Source organism: Sturnira hondurensis, unplaced genomic scaffold, assembly GCF_014824575.4.
Source record: "Sturnira hondurensis isolate 20B ecotype Veracruz unplaced genomic scaffold, ASM1482457v3 Scaffold0014854, whole genome shotgun sequence".
Classification (NCBI taxonomy): Eukaryota; Metazoa; Chordata; class Mammalia; order Chiroptera; family Phyllostomidae; genus Sturnira; species Sturnira hondurensis.
Genome location: NW_028087485.1, coordinates 5,033,014 through 5,054,977, shown reverse-complemented (window position 1 = coordinate 5,054,977; position 21,964 = coordinate 5,033,014). Strand labels below are relative to the sequence as shown.

Sequence of the window (21,964 nt, the reverse complement as noted above, 5' to 3'; positions counted from 1 at the left end):
AATCTAGAAAATTCTCTTATTACAGGGTAAGATTGCATAACACTGAAATATGTTGGTTTTTTAACAGAAATTTCAGAGCCTTAACTCATCAGAGAATATGATAAAAGGGGAAAAAGAATTCTGGTTATTTGCTGTGCACTAGCGATTACATACAGGGTTTTTGTTTTCATTTCATGTAATTACTTAGTTTTGAACAATGTCTTAATATTTTTAATAACTAAGAGGCCTGACTTATCTTTAAATGTTTTGTGAACAAGTTGGGAATGTTTCTGATCACTGAAAAATGGCATCAGGATCCGAAGGTGGGAGGAGCTGTTGCATGCATTGAGACAGTGGGCCATATTAATACTTCAGTGTTGCTGTGGGCCCCAGTGATTGAACATTGTGACCATTTAAGCTACACTGTACAATTCAATCCGTTCACTGCATTATTAGTGTAGAGAAGTGGAGTACGTAGTGTGCTGATTCGAGACCTAAATTCTCTGTTTGAGAATCTCTTAATTTACTATGCTGAGTAGTTAAAACTATATGGCTTACATACTTTATTCTTGACTTTATAGGAAATAGGCAACTTAACATGTAGGAGAGCTTGCATTATTTCTTATACAAGTTTATATTAGGAAAATGCTTTGGTTTTGTGAGAAAGAGGATTTAATAATGTTTCTGGAGAGCTAAACTAACCAACAGAAAAGGGCATTAAGTTATCAGCTCTTGCCAAAGAAAAAGAAAGGTTTTTCTTTCTCTCTTAGATTGCCTTAATTTTAATTTTTTCAGATAAACATTTAAATGTGAGTTTAACGTACATTAAGTGCACCAACCATGAGATACAGCTCGATAAAGGCAAAGCGAACACCCCGTGTGACCTCACCTAGATCAAGAAATGAACGCCAGAAACACCTGACGCGCCTTCTCAGACATTGCCCCTCCAGCAGTGTGCCCATAATGCTGACTTAGGCTAGTGTTGCCTCTATATAAGTTCTATATAAATGTAATCATTCAGTATCTTCTCTTTTACATCTGGCTTCTTTTGCCTTTTTCTTTTCTGTGACATTCATCCATGTTGTTGCATGTAACAATAGTTCTTTTCATTATTGTGTGCAATCCATTTTATGAACATTCAGATTGTTTACCAGTTTTTGTGTATTAAAAATAAACCTACCATGAACATTTTGGTGCATTTTTTTGTGTGTTCATATATTTTCATTTCTCTTGAGTGCATTCCTGGGAGGGGAGTGGCTGGATTACAGGGCATGTGTGTGTCTGGCTTTTGTAGATAATGTCCAACAGTTTTCCAAAGTATTTGTACTAATTGACATAAGGACTTGTAGGGTTTAAGAGTTCTAGATGGTCCACATCCTTGCCAATACTTGGTATGGACAGTTTTTATTTTTGTTTTCACTGCAACCATACCGGTAGGTAGATAGCAGTACCTCGGTGTGGTTTTAATTCGTGTTGCCCTGCGATGACTGATGGGGATGGCCACTGCGCCTATCGGTCACTTGGACGTTCTCTTTTACAACACGCCTGTTCACATCTTTTACTGATAGGCAAAATTAGGTTGTCTTTTTATATTACTATTTGTTTTAGTGGTTTTTGCAATGTATTCTGGATAATCTTTAATCAGATTAAAGTTTTATCAGTTTAAAGTTAATAGCCCTCTCTCCCCTTCTGAACAATACAGGGGTCTCTGAAACACTTTATACAGTGTTTCTCTTATTCTCCATCCCCATTTATGTGATACTACTGACCAACATTTTAGTTCTGCCCCTAACCCCCTACATTTACTACTGCTATCAAAGTTTTGTATAATATTTTTAAAATTACTCATTTACCAGTATCTTTGCTCACTCTTTCATCTCAGTTCTTTCCATTTTTTTTTCTAAAATTCATCTTTTGGAAGTTCCTTTAATTTGCCTATAGAACACTAGTGAGGCAATGTTTTATTTTCCTTTTGAAAGACAGTTTTGTTTGATATTATTTCTGTGTCTTACAACTTATTTTTTTCTTTTGAAGTCTGTTGCAAATCTAATTGTCAATCTTTTATAGGCAATTCATCAGTGAGAAGCTCTAGAAAACACCTAGCCATGATCTCCTCACTATGACCTTTCCATTAACTCTCTTTGAGGAACCTCAAGTGTGTTGAACCTTCTTTCCTCGGTCTCTTAGTCTCTCTCTTTCTTTTTGGCTTATTAAAAAAAATTTTTGTCTCTCTCGGTGCTTCAGTCTGGCTGTTCTTTTTTTTCCCTGAAATTTACATTCCAGTTTAATCTCTTTTCACTGGATCTAATCTCCTGTTTAATGTATTCATTTTTTTTTCAATTATTATAGTCAGTAGTTTTCAAATTTACTGGTATTTGTTTATAAGATCTTATTTCCCATGCTTTTTATTCTATGTTGAAGGATTTTGAACATTGTAAAAATCCTTATTTTATATTCTGTGTGTCAATATCCCATTGTCTGCAGTTCTGGGGGATTGAGAAGGAAGGTGTCAAATTTTACTCTGCTCTCCGTTGTTTCTACTGACTTTTGTTTGATGTGATTTATTCACTCATGTGCTTTGTAATTCTGAATTTTGAACTTGTCAGGATTTATCTGGGGAATCCTTAGGCAGCCTGTTTAGAGACCACCTTTCTCCACACAGAATTTGTTTCCTTTTCACCAGGTATCAGTGGAGGGCGTGGGGTGGGGGTGCCACCTTGTGTTACTCTCTTGTGTTGAGGTTTTCTGGACCATACTGCTGTATAAATTCAAATTCTAAATTCTTGGGAGGTCGGCCTGTTGTTACAGATTCTTGGCAGACTTCCCCCCCACCCCCCACTCAGCATTTTGGAAAAGACATAAGGTTTTTTGGTTTGTGTTTTTAATTCCATCTCTTGGTGAAAAAATTTTTTCTTTTGTCTACCTTTGAACTTTCTGGCTTTGTGTGTGTTGGGGATCTGTAACAACTCCCTATCTACCCCTGTAACTGGTGTCTTGAAGAAAACCTGGCTTCTAATTCAGCAATTTTTTCCTCACAACATTGAGCTCATCATTGAGCTCAACGTTTAGGAGACCAGCCAACTTCCGTTTTTTACTTCTGATCCTACTCATCCTAGTAAATTAACTATGATTCTTGTCTAAATTTTAAGCTGTTCATATTGTTTGTGGTGCAATTAAATATCTGGAGTTTTTTTAATTACTCAAATGTATTTATTGAATATCCTTTAGTAATGATACGATCTACATAACAGCTTTGTATTAAATGGTATGCGTGTTTAGATTCCTCTTTGGAGCCCTAGCTACAAATCTCTGCTCTTAAACTGAGTCAGAGCCCTAGTGCCACAGCTGGCTGCTCTGTTCTCACTTCCAAAAACACCGATTACGTAGTGGTTTGTCAGGTACATCTTGACTTTCGTGGCATAGCAAAGGCCAACACTTGCTGAATGTACAGTGTCCTGTTTCCAGTTCTGTGGGAAGGTACTAATGAATGCTTACAAGAATGAACAGATTTGATTAATACATTAAATCATATGCAAAAAGCTTGAAATATTTTTTTTCCTGCTTTCATTTCTGGCAGCGTGTAGCAAAGGTGATAAATAATTGGTAAACTTAAAATTGAAGAAAGTAATTTGCTTCTGGCAGAAAGCCTTTCCAAAACCGTTTCTGTAATTTTTAGCCACGTGATTGAAAAATATAGCAGTAAATGTATGTTATCTTACTGCTTCCCATTTTGGTTTTTTTCTCCCCAAACTTAATAGCAACTCCAAAGGTACTAGTTTAGGCCTTCTTTCCCTCCTCCCACTCCCCCTTTTTTTAAAACATCATATCATTTATTATATTGGGCCAGCAGGAATCAGTTTAAAGAGGTTGAAAACTGTTTTAGATTAATGGCTTGGCAACTCGGAAGTAGCCCACTGGAGTCACAGTCCTGCTTATCTTGGAGTAAGTTTTAAAAATTTAGCTATTGAGAATTGTTTCTAGAAGCTGCCAAATTGAAAGTTGGAGTGCAGAGAAACCTCACTGACCCACACGCCCCCAAATGCTTGTCTGTGTGCTCTATGGGGGTCTTGTTGTTCAGCGGCTGCAGAGCGCACAGCGTGAAAAGCCTTCCCTGCCGGTAAGTGATGCCGCCCTGGGTTTCCATGGGCCGGACGGTGTTTCTCCTCAAAGTTCTCAGACTTTCACTTTAATAAACTGATAGCCCTTTATTACACCCTAACTTTTTCTCCATTAGAAAAAACATCCTTTCTTTTTCCTTCTCCCATTTGTGGGATTGTACAACCTTTCAGTTAAACAAAACCAAAATTGTTCACTTGCTCAGTTTCCACCCCCTTGAAACAAGCCCCAGAGCTCTCGGTGGGTGTGCCGGCCTCAGCCCGCTGCCTCGGTAACTCTACCCTCCTTATCTCTAGCCGCTCTGGGCTCCTCACCCGGTCTCTTCATCTGCTTTCTTAGCTTCTGCTTCCCTAGCTCCTCCTTTTCCCCTCCCACCCAGTTTTTGTGCTGCTCCCGTCACCTTCCTCTCGGAGGCTCAAGAGCAGTTCTCATGAGTTGTTTTTTCTTTTCCTTTTCTCTAAATATTCTGAGGGATTTATACGCTGTCCAATGATACATGTTCCACTGCAGAATTCCTACATGAGGAATAAACCCTTCAATCTGAAGATTTTGCAGAGGTTTTTTTTCTTTCTTTTGTTTTGTCAGAGATTAGGTATTATAGATGTGAATTCATGAATATAAAGTACAGATGGCCCTTACTCTGTGTAAATATGTGCTCTAAAAAGTTGGCTATATCCTAATATAATATATTAAATGCAGGGGAGATTACTATTTAAAAGAACTTGGCAAGGCATCTTTAGAGTAAAGAATTCACAATATAAATAATACTGTCTTACTTTCTCTGTTTCTGGGTTTTGGGTGTGGTTTTTTTTTTGGAATTTTCACATCAATAGTAGTGACTTGAACAGTAACAAGGTTATCTGTTCTCAGCAATTTGACATGGCGTCCTTTTCACCTTTCATTAGATTAGCCCAATTTTCCAATCCCCCAAAGTAACCTTTCTATATGGGTCAACATCTTTCTGGGCCAGTGAGCTGGAGAATTTAGGTGTCTTACAAATACAGTGCTTGGTGATTAGTTGTGTTTTTCTTTTTTCTTCCCGGCCCCTTTCATTAAATCTGCTGCACTTGTACTTTTAAGTATTTGAGCCCATAGTACTGGTGTTACAGGTTGACCATGCCTTTGTTTTTTGACTTTGGTATTAACTCTGATGATGAGTGGCAACAGATTACAGTTCAGTGGCTTCAAGATAATTGACTTTAATTATTTCTAAGTCATTGATTGGTTAGGGCAGTATAAACAAGCATTGTTCCAACAAAAGATATGCATGACTTCTGAGGTTTTTTTCGTAGCATACAAGTAAAAATTAGGGTGAAAGCAAAAGCACGTGACACAGCAGTGTTCTTTGCTAGTAGATCGTAGGGTTCCTGTAGCTTAAATTATACAAACCACCATAAGCTGTTAAATAGTGACAATTTTGCTTTCCCTTTTGTATTAGTTTCAATGTGCCATCCTTTCATTTAAAGCCGTGTGGTAGAGTTCCAGTTTATGAAGGAGTATGTTGTTTTTGCATATCTTTCTGCCAGGGTTGTACATACCATCCTCTCCCCCAAATACCTGCTCATCACTTTAAGACCGAGCTCCAATTATAACTTCCCCAAAACCTGCCAAATTGACTCCATTCTCTGAGTCTGTAATGCATCTATTACAACACTTACAACACAGTAACACAGAGTGCTATATAATTAAGAGGCAGTCTCTCCTTTCTCCTTTAACTGACTAAGCTGCCGTTAGCTTAAGATCGGGGATAATGTCTCACCCATTTTTTTGCATTCTCCGCTGTACTACCTCCTCAACTGTAGCACATAATAGGTGTTGAATGAATTGTTACTCAAAGAGTAAATGAACTTAAGAGAAAGTAGAAAGATTTGTTGATGAATTGACTTACCAACTTTGATTTAAAGATAAAATTTCTAAATCTAAAACCAGAGTGGATTGAAATCAGTAGACTCATAGAGTTGGCCCAGAACAAATTATTCTCCAACTTCAGTAATACTGTAGGCAGAAAGTGTGATATGGTGAACTTAACTGCCCCTAAAATACAAAGAAGAGATGTGTTTACAGGCCATTTCTGTTTCTATGTTTGTTTTCATTTTAATCAAACCTCCTATCATGCCTGAGAAAATAGAAAGGTGGCAAATCTACCAACCATCCAAAACCAATTTCACCAAGGGCAGGCGGAGCTGGAAGGGTCGAGGAATGGGGGTGCAGATGGGGAGAAAGTTTCTAAACCTGTCTCCCTCCCTGTCTCAGGAAGAGCTTGTGTCAGTATTTGGGGACTCTGAGCTTCCGTTTTAGAGGCCGGGATGTGGTTCTCACCACGGAGAGGTGGCCCATGTTCTAGAGCTTGATGTTGGAGAAGTCAGTCCTTTAAGTCATGTGACTTGTCAGCTTGGCCACCCACTTATTTTATAGCAGTGTTTGGAGGTAAGTATTTGAATTTTAGGGGGTGAGAATACTTAAATTTCCCAAGATTTAAAAAATTTTGGTATTTGTCTTTACTGGGTAAATTATTTGAAATGTGAAACCTATTTGTCCAACTAAGATTTTGTCTCATATTTAGAAAAAGCAACAGTTAAAAAATGCCTGCACCTTCCTGTGCCCTTAGAGTCGATCAAGGCAAAAGTAATATTTTTTTTTACTTCAAGTAATTTTTTATTTTCAGTTACAGTTAACATACAATATTATATTAGTTTCAGGTATACAGTCCAGTGATTAACTTACTAAGTTAATAAGTTAACTTACTAACTTACTAAGTTAACTTACTAACTTAATAAGTTACTCTGTATAACTTACTAAGTTATCACCCCAATAAATCTAGTACCCATCTGATACGATACATAGTTAACTACAACATTATTGACTGTATTCCCTATACTGTACTTTATATCCCCATGACTGTTCTGTAACTACCAACTTGTACTTCCTAATTCCTTCACCTTTTTCACCCATCCCCCTCAACCCTCTTCCCATCTGGCAACCTTCAAAATGTTCTGTATATCTGTGAGTCTGTTTCTGTTCTGCATGTTCATTTATTTGTTTTTTAGATTCAATTGTTGGCAGATAATGTATTTATTTCCATTTTATTCTTATTTTTTATCTTTTTTTTCTTCTTAAAACTCAACATTTCACATAATACTGGTTTGGTGCTGATGAACTTCTTTAGCTTTATCTTGTCTGAGAAGCTCTTTATTTGTCCTTAGATTCTAAATAATAGCTTTCCTGAATAGAGTAAACTTGGTTGGAAGTTCTTGCTTTTCACCACTTTGAATATTCTTGCCATTCCTTTCTGGCCTGCAAAATTTCTGTTGAGAAATCAGCTGACAGTCTTTTGGGAGTTCTCTGTAGGTAACGAACTGTGTTTCTCTTGCTGCTGTTTAGATTCTTTCTATGTCTTTAACTGTTGGCATTTTAATTAGGATGTGTCTTGGCATGGGCCTCTTTGGATTGGTCTTGTTTGGGACTCTGCACTTTCTGGACTTGTGTGTCTGTTTCCTTCACCAGGTTAGGGATTTTTTTGTCATTGTTTTTTCACATAGGTTTTCAATTTTTTGTGCTCTCTCTTCTAGCACCACCATGATGGGAATGTTGGTTCACTTAAAATTTTATCAGAGGCTCCTTATACTATCCTCATCTTTTTTTCTATTCTTTTTCCTTTTTGCTGTTCCGATTGAGTGTTTCCTGCTTCCTTATCTTCCAAACCTCTGACTTGATCCTCTGCTTCATCTACTACACTGTTGATTCCCTGTAATGTATTCTTCATTTCTGACAGGTTCTTTCTGGTTCCATTTTAATGTTTTCCATGTCTTTATTGATGTTCTCACTGAGATCATTGAGGATCCTCTAACCGGTGTTTTGAACTTAGCGTCTGATAAATTGCTGGTCTCCATTTTGTTTAGTTCTTTTTCTGGAGTTTCATTCTGCTCTTTCATTTGGGACCTGTTTCTTAGTCTCTTCATTAGGCAGCCTCCTTCGTTGGTTTCTGCATTTAGTAGAGGTGCTGCATCTCCCGGGCTTGGTAGAGTGGCCCTATATAGTAGGTATTCTACAGGGTCCAGTAGCACAGAGCCCCTAGTCACGTGAGCTATGCACTACAGGTACATCCCCTCCCTACTGCGCCCCCCCCCACCATGTGGGCTGTTTACATCTACCTCTGTTGTGGTTGAGCTTGATTGCTGTTGGCATGTCAACAGACAGTCCAGGCCTATTTGCTGCAAGGACAGGCTGCTACTACCATGGAGGGTCAGCTGTGTAGGGCCTGACCCCACAGAGCAGGTCTTCACTGGGGCTCTGGTACCTACCAAATCCACCCCTTGAGTATGTGGTCTGTGGAGGTGGTTGTGGGGCCTCCCAGGAGGTGCAGGCCAAGGTCAGCTGCCACCTGTGTGCTGCCCAGGGTCACCTGGCTTATACCACAAAGTGATCTTCAGGTGGCAGTTACTTGTACTTGGCTTGGAGGTGCCCAGGAGGGGCCAAGCTACAATCCAAGACCAGCTAACACTAGTACCAGACCTGGAGCCACTTAGCAAGACGTACAAGGCACACTGTGTCAAGATGCTGCCTACTTGAGAGATTTTGGAAAAGTCTGAAGCATGAACCAAGACAGGCAGTTCACATGGAAAGCCATAGGAAACAGGTTATGCACATAAGTTGGGTGGTGCAGATCTCAGAGAATCACCAGGGTAGGGCAAATAGTATTAGCCAGATTGCTGGAGATTCAGATTTGGTGCCAGCCTCGCAGATCTGTGGGGTAAGGACTCTGCAGTGAACAAAGGGCTATGCCAGAACTTCTCTCTGGGAAAAGGCTGCCCCTCCACCTCTGGCCCTGAAGTCAGACAATTTAGTTCCTCCCCTTTGTGTCCCTGCCATTTCTGAGCTGCTACCCCAGGGCTGGAGCTGAAGGCAAGTGAGTGTGAGTTAAGTCCATGTGCAGGCTCTTTAAGAGGAATGCCTGGGACTCCAGAGCCATTTATCTCTCCATCACAATCCCTGCTGGTTTTTACAGCCAGAAGTTACAAGGACTTCCTGGCCTGGGGGGCCTGGTGTGGGGCTAAGACCTTTTACTGCTCAGGGGGTACCTTTGCAGCTGAGATATCCCACCCAGTTTGTATCTACCACACATCGTTGTGGGAGTGGCCCATTCCACATCTTTGCTCTTCCTACCAGTCTCCACGTGACTACTTCTTTATGTCTTCACTTGTAGGACTTCTGTTCATCTGGATTTCAAGTGGTTCTGAATGATGGTTCTGTAGTTTAGTTGTAATTTGGCTGTAGTCACGGGAGGGTTCAAGTACCACATTCACTGACACCACTGTCTTGACAAGAGGAAATCACGAAAGTAATATTTTTAACAAAAGATTGCATGTATCATAAATATTTTCATATGTTGTATGTTCATATTGCATTCTAGTTTTTCTTGTTTTTTGTTCCATTTGTGGACTTCTCCCCAATGCAGAAATTATTTGTGAATCTAATTTTTTAATAGAAGATATATAACACTCTCATTTTTTATTCTGTAGGTTATTCAGTTATTAAATGTAGTTTTTGTCTTCCTTTAAGAGATGGTTAATATGTCGTTTTTGGAAGTGTTGTGGCATAGTAGAGTCAAAGCCACATACTATTTTTTTTACTTCAAGTTTGGCAGCTTTCAGATACAGTATAAGCTCACTAGTTTAGTTAATTTTTGTTTTAAATGGGGATCATGCCTAATCTTCTGACCTAATGATTTATTAAATTTCAATCTCAGCTTTTTTTTTAAAGCTTTTATTATTTATTCTTAGACAGAGGGGAAGAGAGGAAGAAAGAGAGAAACATCAATGTGTGGTTGCCTCTCACGCGCCCCCTACTGGGGACCTGGCCCACAACCCAGACTGGAAATTAAACCAGCAACACTGGTTCACAGGCCCTCACTCAATCCACTGAGCCACACCAGCCAGGGTAGCTTTTCTTTTCATCCAGAAGAAAACCTGTTTGAACTCTGACCGTATTTCACTTATCCCCAACCTTGCCTTTTTTTGTAATTGCTTACTCTTCAAATCTTGGATTATTTCTTTTAACAAATAACCATCTATCAAATGTTAAATAGGCCGAGGACATTATTCATTTACTATCCATAATACTTTCTGAACATGCTCTGTACTAGGTAGTTCCTGAGACATCCTGTTCTCTAGTTGCTCACAGCACATGTGAGAGTTACACCAGTGAACAGACAGTTGGGAGTCAGTGTGTCATGAGCGCCGTGTTGGAGTTCAGCCAGAGGACTGTGGGATTTGAGGCTTTAAACTTCAGGGTGGAGGCTTTCCTTCACAAATCCATCTTGCAAGGGAGGCAAAACCAGGGTATTCCTAAATAGGAAATTACAGAATGTGGCCAGAGATGCCCACAGACAAGGGTTGCGTTTCACCAGCTTGGCAAGGTTCTCGTCTTCTGGAGCATGAGCACCAGGGACAGCATTTTTATCATGGAACTGTCCATGTTGTATTATCACTTCCAAGAACAGTTACTTTGGAAGGAAAAGAGCTATGAGAGAGTAACAGCTGCTCTTCAGCCCTCGGTGTTTCTAGGACCATCTCTGACTTAGGTTTTACAGCTCCAGATGGCAGGCTGTTGCGTGATGATTACTCCTGCAGAGAACACACACACCTCGTATCACCGCAGCTTTGGTTTGTTTTCGATCCTGACCTTTTTTCTCCCCTTGAAATTGCTCCCTCAGCTGCATCTGTTGTACTGTTTGGATGTCCCACAACTATCTGGGGTTTTTGTGTGTTTTTTTTTAACCCAGAGTCTCTCCACACTACATAAAATTAGCCTGTTACAAAAATCACTTGTGATGAAAAATCACTTCTCTACTTTTTTATCCCCATGGCCATTAGTTGTGTGACCTATTTGCTTAACCTTTTGGAATCTCAGTATTCTCATCTATGAAAGGAGCATAATAGTACTGTGTGACAGGATTGTTGTGGGTGGTCCATGGGAAAAGTATATAAAAGCAGTGTGCTTTATTCCAGTGGAACTTCAGCTACTTAGCAGCAGTCACATCAATGAGAACAAAAGTATGCATGCACACAGTCGGCTGTTAATCTTTTTTTGATTTCATGCTTTTTAATATGCCCTATGATCATCTCCCTGCCCCTATTTTGCTGGCACTTTGTTTTCCTTTCTGGTGAGTGTTCAGCTATAATTTTTTTCACCCCCTGCTTCAATTGTAACTGAATACCAATTACCCAGGCATATCCATTCAGCAGCCGTAGTTTTTTTTCACCTCCTACTTTCATTGTAACTGAATACCCATTGCCTAGGCATACCCTTTTAGCAGACATGGGTGGTTTCCATGCGCTAGGCACTGGATACAGAGGTGCTCCCGTTCAAGCAGGGGAAACCCATGGAAACAGCCAGCTGGTATGAGGAGCTCTCCAATGCTGTTGTTTGAAGCATTATGGAGACACAGATGAAGGAGCTTCATCTTTAAATTTTTTCAGAGTAGATCAGAAAAGTAGGTTATGTTTGAATTCTGGGCCTTGAATGCTCACTTGGTGGGTAAAAGGAAGGTCTTGCTATGCAATGGGAGCCATTTATAAAAAGACAGATGAAGATAAAAGTATATAAGGTGTAAGTAGTCTCTACGAAGTCAAAAGTCTGTGCTTTCCTCCTTTACCTCCCCAGTTCTGTCATAGTAGAAAGGCAAACAGAAAACAAGTAGCCCTTTTTTAAGGTGTAAAACGCTGCTTGTCTCGGTAGTGAATAAAGAGTTCTGGTTTATTTGCTTTTGCTGTTCCTTTGCACGAACAAAATGAGTAAGGACAGCACAGAAACTTAGAAGCAGTGCGTGAATGTACATATTCCTGAACTGTGCCTCGTACTGTCAGTATTTCCTCCACTTCCTGTGTTTCTTTCCTTTGATCACTTACTACATGCCAGGCACTTTGCAGTGGTTATCTCTTAATCCACACAGCTTTATGAGTTAAGATTTTCTTGTTTTTTACAGATGAGAACACCGAGAGTCAAAGGAGTTTTAGAAACCAAAACCAAAAAAACTTGTTTAAGATGCATGGCCTGTAAGTGGGAGAGCTCGTCCTCAGAGCCAGCATTATCTCCAAAGCTTCAGTTCTTTTCATCCTAAAATGAAGTGCAGAGCTGCTACCTAAGAGCCTTAGACTAGGCCCAGCCAATAAATTACTGACCGTTGGAAGACTGGTTCAGGCAGCCAAACTTTCTAAGTTGTATTCCCTTCTCCTGAGAAGTACAGCAATTGGAACAGATGAGGCTATAGTTCCTTTTAACTTTATGGTTTCTTCTTAGGCTCTTCCATCTATTTTGTTCATGTTTGATCATTTTGTGCAACCAAGTATTAGTTACGTGATGTAGAGGAAAATGCTCTGATGCACAGGTGGCAAAAGCATAACTGTTTGGAGTTGTTTTAAATCACTTTTAAGATCAAAATAGTATTGCCTCTGGGGAAGTGGAAGAGGGCATTGCCTGGGAAGAGGTGAGGGAACTTTTCTGTGGTAAAGGTGGTGTTCTATGCATGTATCTTCATAGGAATTTGAGTTACACAAGTGTACATTCCCACATTTCATAGTATATAAATTTTATATTGAAAGGAGAAAAGCCATGAACAAATACAGTACAGTGTTAATGTACTGTACTTATTTTTTTAAAGATTTTATTTATTTTTATGGTGTGAGAGAGAGAAGCATCAATGTGTGGTTGCCTCTCACACGCCCTCTACTGGCTTGCAACCCAAGCATGTGCCCTGACTGGGAATCGAACTAGGGACCCTTTGGTTCACAGGCCTGTGCTCAATCCACTGAGCTACACCACCCAGGGTGTATACTTATTTTATATACAATGTTAATGATAGATTCTAGGTAGTGCTTATATGGTTTCATTCTTACTAAAATTCTTTCAAACTTGCTGTATATTTAAAAGTTTTAATAATGAATATACATAAAATTAAAGATATTACTATAATAAATGGTTGCAGAGAAAATCTCTTTTAAAATGAGTCGACATTTTTGTACCAACAGCCTTCCCTACTCTTGAAGGGTCTTTGTTAATGCCACCCGTCTCTAGTTAGACTGTCGTGAGTTTAAGTGACCTAATTTAAACAGCTCAGAGAGACCTTTTCTTTCCTTAGCCAACCTGTAGGCTAGAGGTTCCCTTAAACATTCAGGCTAGTCTGAATGTCCCGCACGACTGAGGCTTGCTAAGCAAAGCTCAGCCCTGTGGGTTTCTAATAGTTATAATTCTAGAAGTTAAAGTCACCATCAGCCAGAGATCGAACTGCTTCTTTCCTTCTCCTTCCACTCCAAACGTACCCTTGATCAGATGATGTTAAGAAAATAGCCCTTTTGGGGGGGGGGTGCTTTGTTTTTAGTCGGTCACACATTTGAGGTGTCTTTGATTTCTTTAACAAACCACACTTGGTGCTTTCCCAGCACTTCAGCTGCAGCAGTTTCTCACTGCTGGTTTGAGTTCTGGCACTTGAGTGCATCTTCCCTCCGAAGCTTATAGAATGTTGCTCTTGTATTTGGAGCAAGTTACCTTTTCTTCACTGGTTAAGCCCCAGCCCCTAGTGGTGCCCAGAATGAGTCTTCTCCAACTTGTGTTTGAGAGTGTAAGACAATTAGGAGTGTATGAACTCTTGTGCAGCAAAAGAGTCAGCAAGGAATTACGATAGATCGATAAATTCAGTCATGGGATACTTGATTTATATATATATATATATTTTTTAAAAGCAATAGATAGCTAAAATGTGTTTTTAGTTATTTTATTTAAAAAATGTCATTTTTTACTCTGGCTGGTTTGGCTCAGTGGTGGATTGAGTGCCGGCCTGTGAATGAAAGGGTTGCTGGTTCAGTTCTCCATCAGGGCATATCTGGGTTGTGGGCCAGGTCCCCAGTTGGGGGAGCACAACAGGTAACCACACATTAATGTTTCTCTCCCTCTCTTTCTCCTTCCCTTCTCCTCTCTCTAAAAATAAATAAATAAATAAAAATCAGTTTTAAAAAAGTCGTTTTTCTCTAATTTTCATAACAATAATTACAAGTTATTCTACATAGTGAAAACAAGTTACATGTTGTATGTTGAGAGTATAACAACAAAATAGCAGTTTGTAACTTAAATGCAACAAATATTTGAAATAAAATTGGAGTTGGAGGGCAGGAAGAGAGGGGAATAGAATACTTCTTGAGTTGCACCTCAGCCATACTATAGGTGTTAAGCCTCTAGCACTCAGTAAAAGAGTACTTAATTTAAAATCCACAAAACTGATGGCGAGAGGGAAGGAGAAATTTGATTGCTTGAGAGTTACCCTAAAAGATTGGATCTGTAAATTTACATGAATCCCTGAAACAGGCAGGTGTAGATGAGTGCCAGCTGATGTCCGAACTAACCAAGAAAAACTTGCTTTTCTGCAGGACTGTGGTGAAAGCGTTGGTTCCCAAGAACTTCCATGTTTATAAGGATTTGTTTTAAGGGTCTAAGTACACTTTGGGCAAGCAACTATGTAGTCCGAAAGTACCGGCTGCATTTAATGTACTGGGGGCGTGCGGATTCCTAAGAATGTCACACCTTGTCTGTGCCAATAAATCAGAGTGTCTATTCTTGATACTAAGTCTGATGTCATTGGCAGGTTTTCCTCTTTATTAGAAGGGTAATATTCAGAAGGGAGAATATTTTTCTTATGTATTTTGCTCTTCCTGTGATTTGGGGTATTTTATGTTTTTTTTTCTTTTTTAAGCTATGAAATATTACTGGCAAGTCTCGAGAAAACTAGATCTGGATTTCATTTTGTCTCTTCAACTCTGTGTGATCTTGTGCACATTCCTGACATGTTACAAACAGCTTGTGTCTCTGAATGTGCAGTATCAATTTTCAGTGGTGAAAGCCCCAAAAGGAAACAGGCTGATTCTTCCATGCACAAACAGCTGGGCAGTTGTGGATGGAATTAATTGCTGATATATATTGGCTGTGTTTTTCTTCTCTTGTCATTTCCTTTGCAGCTGCGAAAGTGAAGTTTGACTTGAAAACAGACATTTCCAGCAGTGCAAATCCAAAAAGTATCAAGATGGGATTCTTCAAATATAGTATCTAATGCTGCTTGCTACCTTGGAGCTGTTCAGTTTGGGGAAGAGCAGACACATGATTCATAATTATACATATGGTTGAAAAGTAATTAAATTAGGCACTTGAACTATGAAAGGAGTATTTTGGAATGGGTAGGTTTATCTTACTGTAAGAGCAACCTCTTAATTCAGTGACAGGCTAGATCAGTCAGCACCCCCTCCCTAGGATCTTGAAAGAGGGTCTTCTAGACTGTCTCTCAAAATGCCAAAATGGCCAATACTCCAGACTGATTTATTGTTCCAGGGTGAGGGAATAGCTGTTGGTGAGGGTAATGTAACGTGCATCGCTAAGAAGAACATTTTCCTGGTTTTTCCCCAAAGCCTTTCTATTGTTTGTTTTAAATTCCATGTGAAGTATTGTATAGCTTATTTTTTTTACATGCTTGGGAATTTTGCTGAGAAACATTTTTATTTCATCAGTTATAGAAGTTCAGTTAAAAGTAACTGTTGGTTGTATTTCTAAATGTGCATATTCAGAAAGTAGTATTGAGTTAAATCACTTTGAATAATAATCAAATGTTTGGTAGCGGTTTCAATAACTGATAAATCATCTTAGACACCAATTAAAGATTTTAGACATCTTGCTGACTATCTTCTTTGGGAATAAATTTTTAAAAATTTAAATCAAGTTTGTTGATTTCTCATGAAATTATTTTTAAAAGTGGGTGATTACAAAATTTTTTCAAAGTATACTATGCATATTAGTGACTTTAATCAAAATAATTTATGTGTTCATTTCAATATTCTACCAAAAGAAGTCCACAAATCAAATCCCTAATTTTTGCTTAGTTAGTTGATAAGAAAATGATTTTATTGTCTCTAATTGCCAGGAGAACTAGAGCACTGATAGAGAAGGGTAAGTAATGCTAATGTTCATGTTCAAGGCCCCTATTTTGGCCAGATGGGCCAAAGTAAAGTTCTAGAGTGAACAGTGTTGCCAACACCTTGAGATATGGAGAAGCTGCTGTTGCTAAACTTAGAAGTTGGCGTGGTCGGACTTCCTTTGTAGTAGTTCACTTCCACCTAACATTCTGTTCTGTTGATTGAGCTCTATGACCTACCTTGCATTTTATCTTTACTTTCTTCAAGAGAAAAAAAATGAGTCTGTTTCATTTCATGGCAGGAAAGCTGATCTACAGACATGAACTCTCCCCCTGTTTCTTTAAGGAAGATTAACCAATTAATTTGGACTCAGAGGCCCTGAAAAATGTTGTGGCAGTATTAACGTGCAGTTTGCCCTCACTGCAGTCTGCCTGGGTGTGTTGTTTCCCCCAGAGTGGGCTCCACCCTGCTCAAACCGCACGAGTGTGGATATCTCGCTGTTTAAAACAAAGTTCATTTTTAGGGCAGCATTGCATCAGAATTGCCACACAAAAACCAGCTTAAGAAATGTACAGCACCTTCAATTTTTTGTAAGTAATGGATTGTCTATTGTAATACTGATAGTGAACGGCTTGGGGGGAAGCATAGACAAGGTTAATTTTGGGCCAGCTGCTAGTAACATGCAATATTCTTCTTGGGGAGGAGCCTGTGGCTTTATCACTCAACTTAATTTTTTTTTACTATTCATTTGTCTGCTCTTTTTTTAAAAGCAATTTACTGAGTTGGTTTTTTTTTTCATTGTATTGGGAGTGACTTTGACTTTAAATTAAGGAAAATACTGGTAGTCTCCTAAATGTGCTAATTATTTAACATAAGAATATTCAAAGTTGTGTTTCACACTGAATTTATTGGACCCATTAACAGCATAATGTGGCAGTACTGTATTGCGAGACATCATGGCATGAGCTTTGTGTGTAAGAGTGGGTTCATTCAGTGAAAAAAAGGCAGCATCTAAAGAGCCTTTATTTCTGTCATAATGATGCTTTGTCCTGTTGCTGTTGGGTATTTGTCAGAAGAGTTGGGGAAGGTTGCAGCCCAAAGTTCTGTTCCATGCCTTGTCTCTGCCTCTGTGTTCTTTCTAGAGTTTGTGACATGAATGGTAAGTTGAACTACAGGGGAATTATTATTCAATGAGGTCCACATTCAGCACATTTTTCTTTACAAATGGGGTCTGACTTTTTTCCCCTAGTATGTTGGGGTTCTTGTTTGTAACTAGATTTTTAATGCCTGTGAAGTGTTTGATTATGCACTGACCAAAGTGGGTATGTTGAGAAGCTGTGCTTTGTGATGTCTACACTGACTGTTTTCTTCCTTTCGTGCATGTTCATTGTGTACTTTTGTGGGGTAGACACACCCATTCCATACAAGAAAGGTGAACCACTTGCCCCAGATGAAATCAGAGCCGAATGTTGAAATTGGTAGATTTCAGTACAGTTTGCAGGAGTGATATTGTGTCATCCACCTTGGACTTAGACTGTTTAGCATTTCCTTGCCTCACCTTCCTTTTTGTAACTTGGTAGTAATTGTGTTTAGCAATTTTCTAACATCATAAGGATGTGGGAAGATAGTAAAATCATTGTATCATAGAAAAAAAGCCCTAGCCTGGGAATCAAGAGGCTCTTTCGTTGGACACTGTAGCTTCTTCACCTGTGCAACTAGGAATTGGTTTAGCTCTTTAAGATCTCTTCCAGCTTAAAATACCCTTATGTTCTTTGTAAAGATACATGCCTATTCCAGAAATACTAAAAGGAATGTATTAGAATTGAGAGGAAATGTTTAGATACTAATCCAGTATCATTCTTATAAATGACATGAAAACTACAGCTTTGCTTTAAATAAATTGTGTATGTATATCAGAAATAATGGAAATTTATTCTTTAATACCTGAGCAGTAGAATTAGCTATATAAATCATCTCTTCAACAAGGAAATAATTTTCAAGTGGAAACTAGGTGAACCTCTCATCACAAGTGTTGTATAGACATTTCATTAAACATTTCCTTTACTCAGTGTACAGTTATTAGTTGCATCCCCTTCAGTAAGTGGCTTTAAAGCTTTTCTTCATCCCTGGCCAAGTAACTCGGTCAGAGCATCATCCTGATATGACAAAGCTGTGGGTTTGATCGCTCATCAGGGCGCATACAAGAGTCAGCCAAGCAGAACAATAAATCAGTGTTTCTCTCTTCCCCTCTCTCTCAGCAAATTAAGAAACAAAACAAAAATTTTTTCAATGTGTTTTGCATCACGACCCAATAAAAATACCACATGCACACCTCTGAATCTCTGTAGTAAATTTCTCTTATAGCACAAAATATACTGCTGTTTCTGTTCTGTTTTATTTTTTAAAATGTTGATCTCCATCCAGGGAGCTAGATAGTTTCTGCTCTCCCTTTGAACTCCAGGAGAATACAGTTACTCTTAGACTTTTACAGTTGCTCTAGAGCAAAGTTTGCCAACTAGCTTGTTGTTAAATATTGAAACTAGAAGGTGTTTCTAAATAGATTTTATTTGTAACTTTTGTAGAAAGTCAAACAGTTAATATCCCCAGTAATACACTTATTTTTTCTTTTAATGTTTATGTAATGTAAAGAAAATGGGGTGAATTTTTTTCACCAAGCTTTATAGAACTGCCCCCAAATCCCCTCTGTTTACTCTAGTGTGCTCTCCAGATTTTATATTGTTTATCCTGAGTGTATTAGTGAAAACTAAGACACATTCCATGAGATAAGAAATGCTGGGAAGTCTTTTCTAGGGAATTGGATGTAATGTGTCATGTAGATTAAATATAAAATATCAAATTGCCCTTAATAGACCCCATCTTTATCCTCCTCACCGGAGTTTTTACTAGGCTGTACAGAAATTCCCTTCTCTGCTTTAATATACTTCTGAAAATTATTACTTTTATAACTTAAAAGTGCACATGGTAAAAATATGAAACAATACAAAGGGTGTACAACAAAATGTCTCTTTCCTGCCCTAATTTCTGAGCCCCACTTCTGAGGGGTGGGGAGAAGTTTCTTCTTTATTTTCCCAGAAAATTGCTCTGAATATGAGTGACATTTTTTAAAAATCCAAATAAAATTATACTGTGCATACCATTATGTATCTACCTCATTCTTATCTATCCTTCTTTTTAATGGCTGCATAGTACTTCAGTATATAGCTAGGTGTACTGTAATTTATTCAGAACATCTTTTAATATCTGGATTATTTCCAAGTTTTTCCCTTTCTCTCCTATCAGATATATTTATGCTTTTAGTCTTCCCTTTTACCTCCACTTTGGGACAGAACCCAGGGGCTACAGGAAAGGGGTGATGGTACTGTGTGGACGTGGAAAACGCCTCCCCGATTTCTCCTCTAGAACCCCACAGGTAGGGTGCTGCTGCCCTAGCCACCCACGGGTAGGTAAGAACTGCCCTGGGAGTCATTTTTCAGCAGATCAGTGAGGTTAATGTTGGGTCCAAAGTTCAGAAACTTGAGTGTGAGATTATGGGCAGATCACCCACCTGCCTTGTTCCTCAGTTATGCCATCAATAAAATGAGAGGTTGGAGGAGATGAGTTTTAATGTTCCTTCCAACGGTAATATTTACCTAGTATTTTTGTTGGAGTATTGATTTAAGCTATATAACCTAAATTATATGAAATTTCTGTTAGGTAAATTGAAAACATCTTTAGTGTATATTGTGTGGTCTGTAATTTATTTGACCTACCATATGGCCTAAGCTATTTGAAAGTTTAAGGATATTGAAAAAGGAAAGTTGAATATTATACTGTATTTTACATAACCTCTCTTTTGTAAAATGTCAATTTCAAAAACATAAAACCCATTCCAAAGACAAAAGCAAATTTTTTTAATCAGGCTTGAATACTTGAGGAAAAGATTCCAAGTGAGGTGATGTTTGTTTTTAAAATGGATCCTTGCAGTTTTCAATGAATCTAACCATTCAAAGCTCTGAGGGCTTTGCAACTTGGCTTCAGCCCTTTTGTTTAAATTGTTTTCGCATTCTAGCCCTCTAATCCATCTTCTTGTTTCACTGAATGCTAAAATTGGTATGGCTTGACATGGCTAAAGTTTTCTGATTTGGTGCTGAGGAGGCAGCCTGAGAGGTGAACTGTGCACTGTCACCCTGCCAGCAAAGTTACCAGGTTTCACAGCGAAGTTCCAAAGTAACCGAAGCAGGAATCTTTGCTGCATCACACGTGGGTTGTTTAGCATTGCCTGTTTCACAATTTTATTCTTGTAATTCTGTCAAATGGCAGCTGTCCTGAAAGCAAAATGGTTTAAGAACTTCACCATTTGATTTGTGTCATTTCAACAGGAAGACAGACGTCACCCTGATCTGGAGGCAGAGAGTCCGTGTGTGTTTGTGGACTGGTTACCCTAGCTTCTTGGCAGAAAGCTTGGCGTACTTTGAATAAGTGTACTTTTCTAAAACCTGAGCTGTGTTTTATTATCCAAGTGATGCCAGATAGTTATACTGCTGGCATTCCTTGTTAATTTTGATATCAATTGACACAAGGTGCAGTTTGTTAAAATGTATTGAGGACCTTCTAGTACCCAAGCCCTGCACTGAATGGTCGGACTAACCTGACCACACAGGCAACCTCATTGGCTTCTACTGAGATGACAGCTCTTCCCGTTTCTTTCATTGTTGGAGTTTTCTGATATCCACTGGGAAGTGGAATTGGACAGAAACTTCTTCAAATTTGAGTGTGCAAACTGATGAAAACAAGGCATATTTTCATTACTTAGAAAGGGGGTCTTCGTGTCTTGTTAGGGCACCGTCAGTTACTGTGCATGCACATTCTTCTGTATGTGGGTCTATGAGCAACATTGGTGTTTCACTAATCAAATTCTAAATGAAATAAAGGTGTGGTGCTTGGACTAATTGAGCCTCAAATGTAGCCTACTAAAGAATATCTGAGATATAAAAACCTGTTGCAATTATTGTACCTCAGATATGTTAATGACTTAAATGATTGCTTGTGTGAAATTAACCTTGAACATGGTCACAGTATGTCTTGATGACACATCCTGATACCTTCTTTGTCAAGTTACCCCATCCATTGTGGTATTTATGACTGAGGAAATTTACTATAGTTAGAAATATACAGGATATTGCTGCCTACAGGATGTTGAATACACTGAGTATAAAACATTTTAAATCATTTTAGAAAAACCGTCCTAGAATAGCAAAATCGGTCAAAGAGATTGTACTTTGAGCTGAAGAAAAAAGCCGTTAAACCAGGGAGAGAGCAGAAACGTTTAATCATTATTCTGGTCTGTTATGCAGTCCCAGAAGGGACTAATGTTTCTCCTTCAGAGCCCACCCAGCCTTTGGCTAGGGTCCTGTGACACACAGTGGGAATTCACTTCCTATCAGGAAACGCTGTTTTTCAATGTATTATCTTGTTGAGACAACCACAGTGAACAATAGGCTATTAATGTATTAGAACAACAAGTGTCATAACTAAGCCAATATTTGCCTTGTTTTGAATGTTACACTAAAAAAAAAAAGGTTTTGGCTTCAGAATATATTTGTGTGCTTGACCACCAGTGACTGCTGGGCGTAAAAGCCATGACAGCTAACAAGAACAAAGAAGAAAAAGTGTTTTAATAATGCTGAGGAACTTTTGCAGGTTTATTGTACTCACTTCCTGTCCACAGACAGGAATAAATTTAATAATTTCAAATACTTCTTTCAGGTTTGAAAAATGTCCATTTAAAAATCTGGTTTGAATTTTGGAAGCCACAGCAAGAAACCGACATAAAGCCTCCAACTCAAGTTCTATTCTGAAATATTAAACCCTCTTATGTGATATATCCCATTCAGTTTGGGATATTTATATTTAAAGTAATT

At 38.7% G+C, this 21,964-nt stretch overlaps 1 protein-coding gene across 5 annotated transcripts in view; it reads left to right on the top strand.

Annotated features, from left to right (window-relative positions):
- Positions 1 to 21,964, top strand: part of ADD3 (adducin 3) — a 127,479-nt gene that overhangs the window by 54,395 nt on the left and 51,120 nt on the right. Inside the window, exon 1 of one of the 5 annotated variants that reach the window (XM_037063969.1) lies at positions 16,535 to 16,633. The exons of the other annotated variants lie outside the window; for them this stretch is intronic. The gene's annotated coding sequence lies outside the window, so the exon portion shown is untranslated. Of the gene's footprint in view, positions 1 to 16,534; positions 16,634 to 21,964 lie in introns of those variants that run through there. 5 annotated transcript variants of the gene reach the window in all.